The sequence below is a fragment of the Lactuca virosa genome, chromosome 4 (genome assembly GCF_052849685.1).
Source record: "Lactuca virosa cultivar CGN04683 chromosome 4, Lactuca_virosa_CGN04683_v6, whole genome shotgun sequence".
NCBI lineage: Eukaryota > Viridiplantae > Streptophyta > Magnoliopsida > Asterales > Asteraceae > Lactuca > Lactuca virosa.
The window spans coordinates 529,085,570-529,091,967 of record NC_136429.1 but is presented as its reverse complement, the minus strand read 5'-3'; the positions used below and the strand labels follow the sequence as shown (position 1 = coordinate 529,091,967).

The following is a 6,398-nucleotide window of genomic DNA, read 5'->3' as shown; positions in this document are numbered from 1 at the left end:
GAAACGTAAGAGATCGATCATGTCATTTTTTTGACATTTTCAGTAGAAGAGAGATTAACATGATTTTTTACCTGATACGTTGATGCATCGTCCCATTCTGACTTGACTTTATCACCAGTGTAAGGAGAAGCAGCGTTAAGGATCCCAAGGTTGTCATGTGAAGTGTTAGCGTGAGATTCAACAGTCTGAGCCATGAGACACTTAACTTCATCGTCTGAAGAGTTTTCCTTTTCAAAAGCATATGATAGAGTGGTCATCATTTCTTGAGCAGTTAAGCATTTTTGGAACAACCGATTGACCGAGAGAGGGAGAGAACTTCCAATAGCAATTCTAGCTTTTACATCAAGATTCAACATCCTTTTCTCTTCCTTGTTATAACAGGGGACAGACTTCCCTTTCAGCTTACTGCCAGAAGCACCATTATTCGATGATTGATGTACAGCAGCTATGGGCCTTTGTTGACGACGTCGAGCATATTAAAGTCCATGAACTCTAGAACTTTCATGGCCTTTGATTTCCAATCAGAGAAGTTGCATTGATCAAACGAAGGAATCTTGTTACAAACAGATGACTTAGGAACGAAGGAAGTCAACATGATTGCTTGAGTGTATCACAAACCTGCTCTGATACCAATTGAAGGTTTGTATTTGATCAGATACACTTTAAGTATGAATAAGAAAAATAAAAACTAATCTAAGAAAAATAATCAACAGAAAGCAAATAACACAGAAGTTCTCAAATTGTTCCTTTCACCAAGAAAAGAGGTTTTGTCTTCACCAAGAAGACGAGTTTGTCACAAAGACGATTAACACAATGCCACAATCACTAATCTACAATTACTACATTAGGGTTTTCCCTAATGTTGTATATATACTAATCTATGCATGTATATCCCTTTATTAAAGGGATTGCGTCTAATCTATACTAACGATCATATCCTTATCACCAAGATTACGGATATGATATCTATTCTATATTTATCTATAATAACTGCCTAATATACAAAAGATTACAATCGGCCGATCGCACGCATCACACGCCTTGTTCTTTCTCAAAACTCTTAATTTTAAGTTAAAAAAAAACTGTTTTCTTTGTAAAAAAATTCCAAACCCTCGATTTGAGTCCAGACACCCCCGAAGGTGTGTCCGAATCCCTCAAACCAAGGCTCTGATACCAACTTGTAACATCCCAAAATTCATGACCAAAAATTTCATTTTTAATTAAGTAATTATAAAACGGTAATCTGAAAACATCGATAATGCCATCTCATATCATACTCAAAACCCATGTATCAAACATCTCAAAACATGTCATATAAACATAATGTCAGAATACATCTCTCATAGATCTCATGTGCGGAAAATCGTGTGTGATGCGTTGCTATCATGTCGGCTCCTTTCCCTTCGAAAAAGAAGAACCTAAAACCAAAACTGAAAACCGTAAGCGCAAAGCTTATTGAGCTCCCCCATCATATCACAAAAACACATATTGCTAGGCATATCTGGGTGCCTGGCCTACCCTGTCAGACATATATGGGGTGCCCGACCTACCCATGTCAATCATATCTAGGTGCTCGACCTACCCTGTCAGGCATATCTGGGGTGCCAGACCTACCCATGTCAATCATATATGGGTGCTCGACCTACCATGTCAGGCATATTTGGGGTGCCCGACCTACCCATGTCAAGCATATTTGGGTGCTCGACCTACCCTCCGGTTTATCTCAACTGGCTACGGGGTCTAACCCACCCCTCCTACCACTATCACATAATAACATAGCATACTAGCACATAAAGCATAACAGATAGTGGTATACCAGACAATATTCACAAAGACAATCATCTTCACTATAATCAGCTACTAGTGGGCCGACATTGGTGCCTTCGACCCACTTCTACTGAAAGGTAACTCACCTCAAATGTCGTGAAGTAACTGAACTGTCCTCGGCTCTGGAATCAACTCCTCTCAAACTCCTACACATAACAATCTCCTATAATTACCCTTTCATACTCATAATCCCTTTAAGGGTCAACTCTGGTCAATGTCCAAGTCAAAGTCAACCTTCTGATCAAAGTTAACCTTCTGGGTTGACTCAACTCGCCGAGTTGGTCCATCAACTCGCCTAGTTCCATAAATCATAAACCCTAAAATCGCAACCCAACTCGTCGATTTCTTTCAACAACTCATCGAGTTCCTTCCTATAATATAATCGGGACATTTCGCTACAACTCGCCGAGTCCTTCCTTGAACTCTTCGAGTTCTTTAATCTTCAAAACTCAGAAAACCTTAACCAAATCGATGAGTCGTCTCCTAGACTCATTGAGTTTGCTCAGGAATCAGAAAAGGTTGGGGATCACGATCCAACTCGCCGAGTTGCATGAACAACTCATCGAGTTCCCTTAGTCTAAACCTATTCAGTCATTTCCAATCGAGTTCAATGCTTCCAAACCATAGATTTGGTCCCCTAGGACTAAGTTACCACGTAAAGTTGCTAACTTTACGTCCATGCATGGTGTCATGAAGCTAGAAACACCAAAAATAAGCTATATAAGAGATCTAGGGCATGGGGAAGGGCCAAGGCTTGATAAAGCTGGCAACTTTAAGCCTCATAAGCTCATGAGTGCCTAGATCTGAAGTCACAACTTCATGATATACTCAAATCCCGAAAATAACTTCAATATGGCCCAAAAGTGACAACATACTACCCTAAGTGAAGATCTAAGCAATAGAAAGCCACGGTATCAAGTGTATACCTCAAATGAGTCAGAAATGTAGCTCAAACTCTGGATCTACTAGCTTCCTCTTGAATCCCCAAGCTTCTCCTTCCTTTACAAGCTTCAAAATCACAAAGAATGCACAAAATGGCTCAAAACTCTCCAAAAGTGGATTAGGGTTTCTTGGCTAGGTTTTGGGATGATGGAGGCTGTAAATGAGGCCAGCCTTTGGAGGTTAAGGTGATTAAATAGGGTGCAAAACCCTTAAAATTAGAGTTTCATTCTGTCAGGCCTACTCGTCGAGTTGAGGCTCTCAACTCGTCGAGTAAACTTCATAACCCGCGCCCAAATCTATCTCTACTCGACGAGTTTGGGGCCTCCAACTCGTCGAGTTCTTGTACAAAATGAATAACTTATAACTTTAAATACATACCAGGAACTGGGTGTTACAAATCTCTCCCACTTATTTTAGACTTCGTCCTCGAAGTCTGCTGCGCCTGGAAATAGCTCGGGGTAGTGCTCCTTCATCTCATCCTACGGCTCTCATGTCCACTCTAAGACCTTGCGGTGCTGCCACTACACCTTCACCAACTTTACCCTCTTGTTCCTCAGATCCTTCATTTTCCTGTCGAGGATGGCTACTGGTCGCTCGATGTAGTTCAGGTTGTCATCCACCTGAATATCCTCTAGAGGCACCACTGCGGAGTCATCTACCAAGCACTTCCGCAGCTAGGAGACATGAAAGGTAATGTGGATCTGACTAAGCTCGGCTGGCAGATCCAGTCGATACGCCACCCGGCCCACCCGGGCCAATACCCTGAACGGACCAATGTATCTGGGGCCCAACTTGCCCCGCTTCCTGAACCAGATGACACCTTTCCAAGGTGACACCTTCAGGAGGACCATATCTCCTACCTGAAACTCCAGGTCTGATCGACGTCTGTCTGCATAGCTCTTCTGCCGACTCTGAGCCGTCTGGAATCTACCCCGGACCTGCTGGATCCTCTTTGTCGTCTTGAGTACCACTTCGGTACTCCCCATGACCCTCTGTCCAACCTCACCCCAACAGATTGGGGTTCTGCACTTCCTCCCGTAGATATTGTCAAATTTGTGACTTTCCTTTGGGTGAAGAACAGGGAAAACAAGATGGAGTTGATATGTGCAAAATGGTCTCAATGCCCTTTTCTTAATGTGTAATCTATATTTATGTTTCTATTTTCCTATTAGATTTGGTTTCTTGTATCGTTGGTGACTTGTGGATTGTTACTTTTTCACCTGTTTTTTCTTTTTTATTATAATTTTATTGGCTAGTTCCAAAAAAACCTAATAAAAAGACATTAATGATAAAAGAATTTTAATTGTTAGACATTAATGAACATAAAAACAAATTTAAGATATAGTTGTTAATAATCCACAAACTTAAGGGTTTTTGTATCAATATCCCCTAAAAAAGAGTTGGTTACCATGTGTAGCCTTAAATGAAATTATTTAAATGTCGATATCTTAAATAGAAATATTTTTCAAGTTTTGTCATTTTGTTAGTGCAACATAAGTTTTCTACCTTATATTATAAAAAAGTTTAATTACAAAGAGAAAACTAATATTTTGACACAATTTTTTAGAAAAAAAAAAGAAAAAAGAAAAAAAAAACTACCATTCTATTTCTTTTTAAATTTTAACCACAAAAAATGCATGTTAACCTATGAAATTGTAAAAGAAAAAATAAACCATAAACTTAATATCTGGACCAAAAAAATGTTGGTGTTTTTCGAAGAAAAAGAAAGAATCAAAACTAACGCATTTTAAAAAGGGATAATGACTTAAAAAGGTAATATATTTTTCGATTTATACACATTTGGTCACTGAGTTTTTTTTCGTCCACATTTACCCCTTCAACTTGTTAAATTGTACACATCCAGTCCTTATGACCGGTTACTCCAGGTTAGCCGGGAAAAATGACTTATTAGGGTAATATATTTATCATTTTGTACACATTTAGTCCTTAATATTTTTGTACACATTTAGTCCTTAATATTTTTTTTGTTTCAAAATAAGTCATTTTTTGTTTTTTGTACCAATTCAGTACTTATGAATGATTTATTTAGGGTTTTTCTCACGACATCTAACATGGGACTATCATTGATGACAGGGACGGTTCTCTTTGGGTGCCCGCAGCGGCCTCGACTGCTTGTTGCATAGGTCTTATGGTTTGGCTTAGGTTTTGTATTCCGAACGTCGTAACTTCTTTATACGATATCTAATTTTAACGATATTTATATCTATGTGTTCGTTTTGTTAAGTCTACTATGACTTTCGTTAAGATTACTCCCGTTAAAATATAATATGTTTTTACTTACGATTTTATAAAAAAAACATCCATACATGTATTCATAAAAAACGTATGGATATAAAGATCGTAATTAAAAAATATATTACTTTTTAACGGGAGTAATCTAAACGAAAGTTATAGTAGACTAAAATACAAACGCATAGATATAAAGATCGTTAAAATCTGAGATAGTATGAAAAAAGTTATGACGTTCAAAACACATGACCTAAGCAACCAAGTAGTCGAGATCGCGATGGACATAAGCATCAAAAGCCTAAAACACCTCGTTAATGATTGTTTCATGTAAGATGTTGTGAGAAAAACTTAAAGAAAACATTCATAAGTATTGAATGAGTACAAAAACAAAAAAAAAATTATTTTGCAACAAAAAAAATTAAGGACTAAATGTGTACAAAAATATTAAGGACTAAATGTGTACAAAATGATAAATATATTACCCTATTAAGACATTTTTACCGGTTAACCTGAAATAACCGGTCATAAGGACTGAATGTGTACAGTTTAACAAGTTGAAGGGGTAAATGTGAACAAAAAATAAACTCAGTGACTAAATGTGTACAAATCGAAAAATATATTACCCTTTTAATTCATTATCCCTTTTAAAAATAACTAAGAATAGATTATGAAATATGAACAATAAAACCTTGAAAAGCATGCATGCCATTGAAGTCAAAACCTTAAAAAATATAGAAAAAAGAAAAAAGGTCCTACCGAGATTTGAACTCGGGTTACTGGATTCAGAGTCCAATGTCCTAACCACTAGACCATAGGACCAAGTTGAACAATACTCGGAAATTAAACATTAAGAATAAGAAAATGTCCTTTTCATCGCACCCAATGAATAGCATTTATAGGACAGTAGTTTCGGTATCCAAAGATGCATTTCATAATTAAATAAATATATTTTTATAATTCATATATCATATCAAATATTATATTTCTTTTATGTAAAGTAAAATGCTTTTAGACCAAGGTGTGACGTCTTTAGATTTCACTAAGCCACTTGTATTTAGAGGTGACCATTGCAATTATATACCTTTTTTTTTTTTAAGTTTTTGGAATCAGAATTGTTGGTTGATATGACTGGTTCTGGTTCTAATTTTTTTGTAATCGTAACCCGTTGATATCCCGATCTTAATGACACCCACCATTTTTAGATTAAATATATTTTAGAAGTTGAAGATAATAAATACTAACTTTAATAATCAAGATCTTGGATTTACAAGATTTTGTCCTGATATGTAATTCCATAAACCTCATATTATTAAAGTATTTATCGCATAATTCATAAGAACAAGATGGGATTTACAAGATTTTGTCCTAATATGTAATTA

The 6,398-nt window shown here is 36.7% G+C and overlaps 1 non-coding gene across 1 annotated transcript; it reads right to left on the bottom strand.

Annotated features, from left to right (window-relative positions):
* Positions 1 to 5,766: 5,766 nt before the first annotated feature.
* On the bottom strand, positions 5,767 to 5,838 carry TRNAQ-CUG (transfer RNA glutamine (anticodon CUG)). Its single transcript has one exon. It is a non-coding gene; the product is annotated as a tRNA-Gln (tRNA).
* Between the last annotated feature and the right edge of the window lie 560 nt (positions 5,839 to 6,398).